Source organism: Grammomys surdaster, unplaced genomic scaffold, assembly GCF_004785775.1.
Source record: "Grammomys surdaster isolate TR1022 unplaced genomic scaffold, NIH_TR_1.0 137, whole genome shotgun sequence".
NCBI classification, from domain to species: domain Eukaryota; kingdom Metazoa; phylum Chordata; class Mammalia; order Rodentia; family Muridae; genus Grammomys; species Grammomys surdaster.
The window spans coordinates 16,070,694-16,081,849 of record NW_021604595.1 but is presented as its reverse complement, the minus strand read 5'-3'; positions in this window follow the sequence as shown (position 1 = coordinate 16,081,849).

The following is an 11,156-nucleotide window of genomic DNA, read 5'->3' as shown; positions in this document are numbered from 1 at the left end:
GAGGAGGAGGAGGAGGAGGAGGAGGAGGAGGAGAAGGAGGAGGAAGGAGAAATAATTTTAGTAAAAGTACTGCCTATAATTGGGAAATAGTGCCAATTGTTTGCCAGATATGGTATAAATGTTTCATTTGTTCCACAGGTTTATTCTACTTACTGAATGGTTTAGCAGCCCCTTGGAGCGAAAAAGGAGAAACAGCCTCTGGCCCCAGTACACATATACAAGCAGATGAAATATGCTGTAGTATGTGCATACAAGTTTTGGATATATGATCAAGACCAAGTACAAGCAAAAATAATAATTTTATGTTGTTATTATTCTAGGATTTGCTACACCGCCTTATCACCTTTCAATAGCTATTAAAGGTTTCTATCCCACTTGGACCATATACTTTCCAAATAAAAGATACAAACAGCTTTACATTTGTGATAAAGTTAAAAGCCCTTGAGCTGAGCAGATATCAACTCCCTATGCTAATTTTGTATACTTCCCTGTGGTGATCCCCAGATATCACTTGCCATGTTTTGACTGAGACAGTCAAACTTCATCAAGACTGCCACATGGCCATGAGATCACAATCCACACTACTCTATGGCTATTTTCTTCTTTTTTTTCCTAACTTCTCCTCATGGTCCCTGCCTTAGACCCCAAGTCCTAAAACCTTTACTGTGCCCCATTTTGTTCTGCCCAACCCAGGCTACAGGCATTTTTATTAATCAACCAACTATAAGTTGTGGGGCAAAGTTTACATAACATCATTTGCTGTATGCATGAGTCTTCTCATCAAGGGTAACCAGATCTTTGTGGCTAACGTTTGGCATTCAAATACATAGCAGCATCAGATCAGCTCCCAACATTTCCCCCTTTTTGTGTAAGTAAAAAGGCTCTTTTTCTTACAATAATAAGCAACATACAGTAGGAATAATTATGCAATAATTATGAAACAATGATGAAATCTATGATGTAATAACTGTATGCACAGTGTTCAGTCTATTTGTATTTAGCAACACAGGAGAAAGTATTCTATTATTTATCTTGATGAGTGTTGAGTATTGTATTTAAATCGTTTTTTTCATTGTGATTTTAAGCTTTTCAAATCTCTAATTTTTATAACTTGAAATTACCAACATAAAAATATCCATTTCTCCAACCTTTATAAAACACCATCTAGACCTAATTTTATTTACCAACCTTAAAACACTTCTTATAATTTAAACCTTCATGTGCTCTAACCTTCATGTGCATTTACCATCCTTACAACATCTCTTTACACCCCAAAATATTTTTCTTAGATCCTTTATAACTGAGAGACTATGACTAGCAGGTCTCTAACCCCACCAGAAACTTCAAAAAGGAATAAATACTATCTGAGTATGTCGGAAGTACAGGGAAGCATTTTCTTATCCTGGTGGCAGTTCATCATATTAGAAGTCTTCTCCTGATGGAGATTCTTTGATGCTCATCCTATTATTTCCAAATTGAATGGTGTGCTGCCTGGAGGTGACATGTCTCAATTTCAAAAAGATGCTAAATTAATAAAAAAAAATCTTTAAATGTCATATTCTGTAACTAGCTGGGGTTTTTAACGACCATCTATTTATTTATATCACATATAAACAAACAAATACTGCTTTTTCCTAGTTATTTATTATCTGTTTAACCTAAGATATATATTTCTGTGTTAATTTAGACTAGTATCTGACATAATCATGAGCTTGACTATCTATTAACATGTGTTTCTTAAGCATCTCTAACAGTTTGCAATAGCAGTTATTAAAATGACTAAGACTAAATCCTTGAATCGTTATTGAGTTGCATAGGCATAATACCTATACAAGAGTTGAAACATACATACATTATGTGTAACAAAATTAATCTTAAATCTTTTATCAATATGGAAACAGTTGTGCCAATAGACACATTAAACCTGTATCAATATACAACAATCTATAACAATGTAACCAAGAATAAATTTATGTGAAAATAACAATATCTCTAAACTGAAAAGTAGATTCAATAATTTTATTCTATTATTCCTATATGACATTTCTATATTTCCCACCTTTTATTCAGAACCAGCTTTCCTTTATTCAAGGGGGAAAAAGAACAATGAAAAGGAAAGGTAAGAGAAAAATTCCTGAGTCTAAGCTCCCTATTTTGAATACTCCCTGTCAAAGACCATAACTATTTGTAACCATTCCTTAAATGACAATATATCCAGTAATGGGTAATAAATGTAATAAAAAAATACTCATAAATTGACCCAAACCTTAAAGGACTGTGATGATGTCTTCTTGAAATTCCTTCCCACTGATTTGGGGCATATAAATTCCTTTGTGGGAACCAGGTGAGAACTGGGAAAATGATTAAATCCAAAGAAATCTAGCTGTGGCATTTGTTGTTCAGTTTCTATACACTGCAAATTTCCAGGCTTAAGTGAAGTCCTACCTGGATGAGTCTGTAAGACTGGATGAATGGTGGTCTTCTGGGATCAGCAGCTCTCTTTGAAGCAGTTTTAGAAGTAAGTTTTTTGAGAAAATGTCATTGAAGTAGTCTGAGTTAGACTGGCTGAGGCATCTCAGCATTCCTGGGGGTGAACCTTTTCAGGGATATCTTTTTGGTTGTCATAGTCTGTGAACACATAATTTTTCACAAGTAATACATAGTTCTGTACCAACAATGTAAGGAATGTGCAGTACATATAGATCAGATAAAGATGAATTTTTTGGTCTTTGAGCAGATAAAAGACATCTTAAGTTAATTCCTACTGTGATCAAAACTGCAAGATGAATCTGGAGGACTCTGTAGCCAATGAGATCTATTGGCTACATATAGCTGAATTCTGGATAGACACATACATGTCTCAGTCAGTTTCAGATTTGTTTCAATAGGGAGTTAGCATTATACATTACTGGTTCGGTCCTTTTAATTTTTATTTGCCTCCTGTCTATAGCCAAAATCTTCAGTCTCTCCCTCCATCAAATCTGCTCCTTATTACTGTAGATGGATTCCAAAATCTTTCTTCCTTTTCTGTTGATACAAACACAAAGCCTCTCTCACAAAATAGCATACCTTTTATACAGCACTTTGATGTAATTATAAGTATAGAGTGATCCAATGTAGTAGCACCACTTTTATCCAGGTCTGCTCCACTTTGACCTCTCTTAAAGAGGGTGTCCAATATCACCATTACAATTAAACATATAACCATATTCATTTTAATAAATCAAAGCAAGATTTAAGGAAGCCAAATATTCTTGTCTATAGTGATATGTATTCATTGTTATTTATGGACACTGGGTTTGTCTATGTAGCCTTAGCTGTCCTGGATTTGCTCTGTAGATGAGACTGGCCTCAAAATCACAAGGAACCTGTCTGTCTCTGTTTTTGTTTCCTTTAGCAAACTCTACCAACATGTGCCACTATAACCAGCTGAAGAATATTTAAAGTATACTGGACCTGTTTACAGGTTTCAGTTCTGTATTTTGTATTTCTAGATGCCATCAGTTCTCCCATGAAATCCCCATATTCTAAGAAGATTGTTTGGCTGTTCACAGAACTATGATATCTGAAATGATGTTAGCTCTCATAAAGCCTTAGTTGCAGAAGACATGCAGCATGCACGTTCTTTTCCCACTATTTCATGTGAAATTGTGCTCTCAGTTGTTGATCCTCAACTCTGAGAGGCATAAACCTTGTTCCCTTAGTGGTGGCCTCCAAGACCTCCCAACCACTGATGGTCTTCTGATTGCTTAGCTCAAAGGCCTAGTGTGCCAGCTCTTGGTGAAGAAGCAGCAATCCCTTGACATGCAGTCAGACAGAGGGCACAGATGTACCTTAGTTTCTGCTCTGACATAACACCCTCAACTTCTCTGCATGATTATGGCTTCTATATTAAAGAGATAGTGCACCTTTTACATGAGATATGTGAAATTTCAACATGGATTATATGTAAGTTCCTGCCTCATGTTTGTTTGCCAATTTGTTGTGGTTATTGTTATTCTGAAGGTTTGCAACATGTCGGGCACTGCTCATGCGCTGGCCACGGGCGGGGGAGCGGCGGTCCTGGGGCCTGTTGTTCAGTCGCGATAGACGAAGCCAACCACTGAGAAAAAGGCTTCTCATCTCCCTGTCCTGTGAGATGACACACAGCAGCGGGGGGTACAGGACACGAGCTGGCATGGGAGGCCACACGGCTAGCTAGAGTCCCTCCCCTTCCCCATGCAGACAGGGGCGCACGGGAGTCTTGACTTACACGAATCCAGAATTCAAGAGACATGTGGAGATTTAAGATGCGTTGATTTATTAACAGATGGCGGGTTTGGGTGGTGTGGAGCTTTCCCGAAAAATGTCGGAAGGGGTTTGTTTATATATCGGAAGCGGGGAGAAGGGCAGGGCCAGGGAAATCTTGAGGCAGAGACTTGTTCCCCCTGCCCTCTACTTGGGACATGGAGACTTCGTGGCAGGTCTCTGGGCTCTGGAGGCATGGCCAAATACCCAGGATTCTATAGTCCCACATCCCACCCTTTGTTCTTTCATAAAAAAAAGGGGGCATCTCTGAATGTGGAGTCATGTGACAAGTGACTCTCATGTGAGTCTCTCTGTGGGAGGGATTGTTGAGGGCTTGAAGCTGAGAGAGTCAGATGGCTTGGGAAGGTCTGAAACACCTACTGCATCAGAGGCTAGTCTCAGAGACTAGGGTGTGGGCCTTCTAGGGACTTACTACCAGGCTTTCTGGCCTCCACAGCTCACTGACCCACAATTCCCTCTCTTAGGAGAGGTGTCACCTGTGATGAAAATTTGGATGAGGAAGTCAAAAGAAAACACCACACAGGTCAGGGGAGTAGCATAACTAAACCAAGGGTAATGGGAATTGAGGGTTGGGGTTGGGAGAGCAAGGACTCGTTGAATCAATTAAATACATATTGTACAATTTGAGAGTAATAACATCTGATTAATCTAAATAGACATTATGATTTCTTCACTAACACATCACTTCAGCTATGTGACTTTGGCAAGAGTTCATCTGCAGTTGGTAGCAAGTATCTCTGGGTCTTCAGTCCAACAAGATGACTGGAAGAAGGCAGCTTGTTAGGTTCCAGGAGATGGCGCTGTCTTAGCATCAGCTCGTCTCTGGAGTCTGTGGTCTGACAAGATGTAGGCAGCTTGTCTCTGTTGGATCTGTGGATATAATCACAGGGAAGCAGCACCTCCAGCGGGGAGGTATTTGGGAAGCCTGGATATTAAGCATGAAATCACTCCTGGAAAGCCAAAGGTGTTTGAGGAAATTGGATGGCTGAAGGAGAAAACATTGTGTTAATAATATCTGGGGTAATCATCCACAGTTTGTCTGTGAAGGAAAATTAGTTGTTAATTAAAAGCTGAAAGGTGGTAGTCAGCATGTTGATTTAACCTGTGAAAGTAGATTTAGATGACTTTCAAACCTTGAAGAAATTTTAAAAGTTGAAAAAGAAAAAAAAATGTTGGGAATATATCATGAAAAAATTTTGGTTGAAAAGCACAAACGTTGCTGTAGGTATCTCTGTTTGGGAGAAAATTATTAGTGAAGGGTTTAAAATCAGTGGGGGAGGGGGCCTGTTAGAAGCCAGGGCACTCCTCCCTTTGTTTTTCTTAGAGAAAAGAAAGGCTAACTTTGAAGAAAAGCTCAAAGCAAGAAACATAGAAGTTTGATAACAGAGTCAGAAGGAGTAAAAGGCTGTGTAAAGCTGAGCCATGGTGGGGAAGACACCTAGAGGCTAGCACCTAGAGTCAGCAGCTCTTGGGAGAATGTGGTCGCTGTTCTCAGTCAGAAGGGGAGGGAAGAACAGGCAGAGGCAGTTTTTCTAGGCTCTACCTGGAGTTTTTAGTTGGGAGAAAGAAACTGTAAGGTAAACAGAGGCAAAGGGGTGCAGATTGAGTCTCAGACCCTCTGCTATCAGGCAAGTCAGCTGGGCTATAGCGGGCCGCAAATGACCTAGAAGGTGAAGTGGGGGAGGGGGCAAACAGGGAGCCAGCCCTGTTGTTACAGGCGATTCAGCTTGGCTGTAACCAGTCGGTCGCAAATGGCAGAGGAGTGGGGGAAGTTTACACTAGGCTAGCAGGCAGAGCGCAAAAAGCTGACACCTTGGGGAGGGGCAAACCTTTTCATAGGGAGAGCATGGGAGATTTTTGGGGGGAGGGGTAAAGAATGGAGATTAAGGGATCTCGCCATTTTTGTAGGGAACACGTGGAGAGAGAGAAACTTAGTTTTTTGAATTAGGTGGAAGTTAGATCGTAGTTAACAATTAGAGAAAAGCGAGGAGAGAGAGTGGGAGTGGAGGTGGATGGACAGAGATGTAACTCACAGTTCTGGCAGGTGCCAGTGGGGAGAGCTTCTGTGTTGGCTTTGTGTACATTGTCCACCACTAACCAGGGGGGGATGGTATCCTGTGTGCCTTGGGAGCGCGCAGGTGTGGAGTTGTCTACGTCTCTTGTCTGGAGCAGATTTCTCAGGGAGGCGGAGTTCACCGTAGTGGAGAAGCGGGCGCAGAAAGCTTGGTGTTTGGGCAGGAATGAACTAGTCAGATCTCAGCGGGCGTTTGCGTAAGACTCCCGTATCTTTGCTCTGGGCCCTAAATGCCACAGGGTGGGGGGGGGGAGAGTGCAGCAGGGCAGAGATCATGGAGACGCATGGCTGTGTGTCTGAACACGCCAGCACGTTGATTCGGCTTCTATTTTAAGGGTGTGTGGACATAGTAAAATAAAAGTGAGAGAGCGTACGCAGGGTGTGCGCTGGGAAAGCAGGAGTCTAGACGTTGTCCCGTTGGAAGTGATTCTTTCATTCTTGGAGTTCACCCCACGTTGAGCACCAGATGTCGGGCACCGCCCACGCGCTGGTCATGGGTTGGGGAGCAGCAGTCCGGGACGTGTAGTTCAGTCCCGCTGGATGGAGCCAACCACTGAGAAAAAGGCTTCTCATCTCCCTGTCCCGCGAGCTGACATGCAGCAACGGGGGGCACAGGACACGAGCCGGCATGGGAGGCCACGCGGCTAGCTAGAGTCCCTCCCCTGCCCCATGCAGACAGGGGCGCGCGGGAGTCTTGACTTACACGAATCCAGAATTCAAGAGACATGTGGAGATTTAAGATGCGTTGATTTATTAACAGATGGCGGGTTTGGGTGGTGTGGAGCTTTCCCGAAAAATGTTGGAAGGGGTTTGTTTATAAATCGGAAGCGGGGGAGAAGGGCGGGGCCAGGGAAATCTTGAGGCAGAGACTTGTTCCCCCTGCCCTCTACTTGGGACATGGAGACTTCGTGGCAGGTCTCTGGGCTCTGGGGGCATGGCCAAATACCCAGGATTCTATAGTCCCACAGCTACACTCCCTTGTCACCTTTAAATAACTACTAGGGGTTTAAACCCCACTTGGATCATATAATTTCCAAATATAAGACATAAAAACTTTTAGATTTATAATAAACTTAAAAGCATTAGACCTGAGCATGTATCAATCCTCTATGCTATATTTTCTACTTTCATATGGTGATCCTCGAGATTACACTTGCCATGTTCTGCCTGGGATGCTCCTACTCCATCAGGCCAGCCTTCATGGCCTTGAACTCACAATCCATGCTATTCCATAAGGACTTCCTTCTTCCTCTTCCTTTCATCTCCTTCTTGTCCTATCTTAGATGCCAAGCCCCAGAAACTTTGTTCCAGCCAATTCTCTTCTGCCCACCCCAGGCTGTGGCAATCTTTATTACACAATCAGGGATAATGTGGGGGGGACATGATTACATAGCATCATTTGGTGTACATGAGGATCTCCTCATCAGGGGAAGCCAGATCTTAGGGGCCAGTAATTATCATCTGAATACATGGCAATGACAGATCAAACCCCTAAAAGCGTGCCTTTGGGAATATGGAACAAAAAGCATGTCAGACTCCTTAGCATTATAACTGAGAACTGAAGACTGGGGATGAGCTAAGTAATGGCACACAGGAGGGAATATGCCAACTGTGCAGGCTAGGAAACATAGAAGTGTGTGTATACCTCAGGAAACCTATAGCTCATGATGTATCATTAAATAGGAGGCAATTTAGCTTAGATACCAGGCTGTTTTATATTCACGATGTCATGCCAGTGTTTACAGACTTATGAGCATGTAATAATACCCTCAGAATTAAGATAGAAAATCTTCACAGCAGTGTGGAAGCATGGCAGGAGTGGGAACCAGGCAGGGGAATCAATGCTGCCAATTGTTCAGATAAAAATCACAACAGGAATGAGACAGGTGATTACAGAAGAGGACAGGCAGTACTAGGTGCACTTCCTTAATCCCAGCACTAGGAAAGAGGCAGGAAGATCTCTGCAAGTTTAAGAACAGCCTGGTCTAAATAAAGAGTTCCAAGCCAGACAAAGATACAAAGTGAGACACTGTGTCTAAATAACCAAAATGAATAAAATAAAACAGAGGATAGCCTTGAAGCTTTTGGATTCATTGGGTAAGAGGGGAAGAAGCAGTCATGATACAGATGGATGACTGGGCCCAACAGGCTAGAGGCTGTGACAATAAGCAAGATGGGAAAGCAGAAGTTAGAGGAGTTACAAGAAACATGGTTTATTTATGTACTTTATTGGAGTATATGTTTGTGTGTGTGTGTGTGTGTGTGTGTGTGTGTGTGAGAGAGAGAGAGAGAGAGAGAGAGAGAGAGAGAGAGAGAGAGTGTGTGTGTGTGTGTGTGTGTGAGAGAGAGAGAGAGAGAGTGTGTGTGTGTGTGTGTGTGTGTGTGTGTGTGTGTGTGTGTGTGTGTGTGTGCGAGAGAGAGAGAAAAAGAGAGAGGTGTATGGGTGAGGGTATATGGTAGCCTACAAGTGGAGATTAGAAGTTAATTTTGTAGAAATTCGTTTAGTTTCCATTTTTATGTGGGATTTAAGAAACAAAAGGTCAGTCAGCTTTCACTGACAAGGATTTATCCTTCCAGCAACAAGGCCAGCCCCTATTTACATTTTTCCCTCTGTGGTGCTGGAGAATGAACAAGGTGCTCTTGGATGCTAGGTAAGCACTCTGCCACTAAACTATTTCCCTAGCTCTGTTTTTACTCTTTATTTTGAGACAATGTCTTGACAAATCACCCAGGCTGGCCTTAAATTTTGTCTGTAGCCCAGGATAGACTCAAACTCCTCTATTCTCCCACATAGTTGGAAAAATAAGCCTGTGTCACCAGGTCCAGTATCAATTTCAATTTTGACATGGAAAGATTGAAGTTCCATGGGAAGTTCAAGAGAGGTCCAAGAACCAAGTGTCAATGTGATGTCAAACAAACACAGCTTGAAGTCATAGGCATCAGTGAGGTTTTCCCAGGAAGGAAATGAATTCCCCAAAATGCCAGTACACATAGTCGAATAGAGAGGAAAGAGCCAGCAGCTGACTAGGACAGTTAAGAGGAGCCTGAAATGCTGAGGAATGAGTCATTGAGGACAAAGAAGAAGGGATAGTTCTAAATAAGGGCCTGAGTGGTTTGTAGTCATAAAAAATCCATAGCAAACAGATTTGGTTGGCAGGAGTTCATTACAGTGGACTTCAAATAGAGAAGGATTGAGCATGGGGGTGGGGTGATTTTAGAGGGAAGGGAAGAGCCAAAAGTGTGATTGGATTTTACTAGAAGGATGAATGGCAGGAAAGTAGGGTCAGATGTTAAGAATCTCTATGAACAGACTTGAAGCACCAGGGTTGGGAACGAAGTGAGGCTCATGTGGCTTGGACTAGAGGCCCACAAGCTTAAGAATTCAGGTATACTCAGTTCCAGGCACTAGGGTGGGGCTAGGCAGGATATTTGAGAATATTCAACTGAGGTTGGGTCAGAGAAGATAGACACTCTCCCTCAGATACCTAGACAATGTTACTTTGGAGGACAGAGGGAATTGAGTCACCAAGATAACCTCAATAGCAGGCATAGAAGGCCTAAACCAGATAGAGAGATACCATGGTCTAACCAGAGGAGGCAAAAATGCCCTCTACAGTGGCCTGCCACTATGGAACCCTAGGCTTCCTAAGCCTGGTTGACATCTGTCCAGATGTGCAGAACTTTGAAATAGATCAGTATCTCAACTGCTGTCTACTCCTAGAGTGTCCATTCTTTCCAGAGAATAGGTACAGGGAAAGCCTACTGTGGTCAAGAGGACCTCACCTGGAAGGGCATTCACAACCCAGGACAACCCAGGAGTCCTTATCACTAGGCCTCTTAGCAGAGCCTTGGGAAAAACTGACACACCTATTGGCCAAGACGAGAATATCTGGGACACAGGAGTCCCTGGTTACCAGCCTCCATCAGTGTGAGGCAATGGGGCTGTGGCTACACAAGCCTGGGCCAGAGCCTGGGGCACTACAAGGCTGGGACCAAGTGATAAGGTTGGAGGTTAGAGGCTCAGGACATCTGAAAACAACAAGAAGAAGCCTGTAAGGACAGGAGCAAGGACTCATAAGTAGGCTAAGTGGATGAAACTATGCATCTCTGAGAGAAGAGTGTCCTTAGTTAAACTACTCAAGCTCTAGAGTAGTGTAAGAGGAATGAAGAGAAGGATAAGTTTAGAAAAACTGTCAAGAGACACCTGTTATATATGAAGGTGACCAATCTGCTTATTTTAGCCCAACAACTTCTCTATGTCTTCCCCAGACCTAGCAGGATTCATCATCCATTATCCCCCAGACCTACCATTATCTATTCATTCTATTACCATGAGAAAGTGACTAACAGCACCCAAAGCCAGGGCTCCTATCATCAGTCCCCATGCACTAGAGCAGCACCTAATCTGAGACAGGTGGAAGGACGGTCAGGCCCAAAAGGCTTGAAAACCCAAGAGGAGCCATGGCTTGTGCTCAAGGAGAGGGGTCTTGCTGTCCAACCACACCAGGTCAGGCTACTTGGGTGCTAACATTCACTGAGTCTGTGGCCCAGCAGATGGGGACCAGCTTCATTATATTTTATCTGCTGGTGCTCTTGATGACATGCAGATCATTTCCAAGAGCTCCTGGGTTCTGCCAAGGTATCACTGGCAGACACAAGGCATAGTAACTGGCTTTTGTCTAGTCTGTAGTGACAGAGCACTATAGGCTGGCTTTCCCCTGTCACTTTATTGGACTTGAGCCCTTTACTGAACCTTAGGATATTTTATAGACAT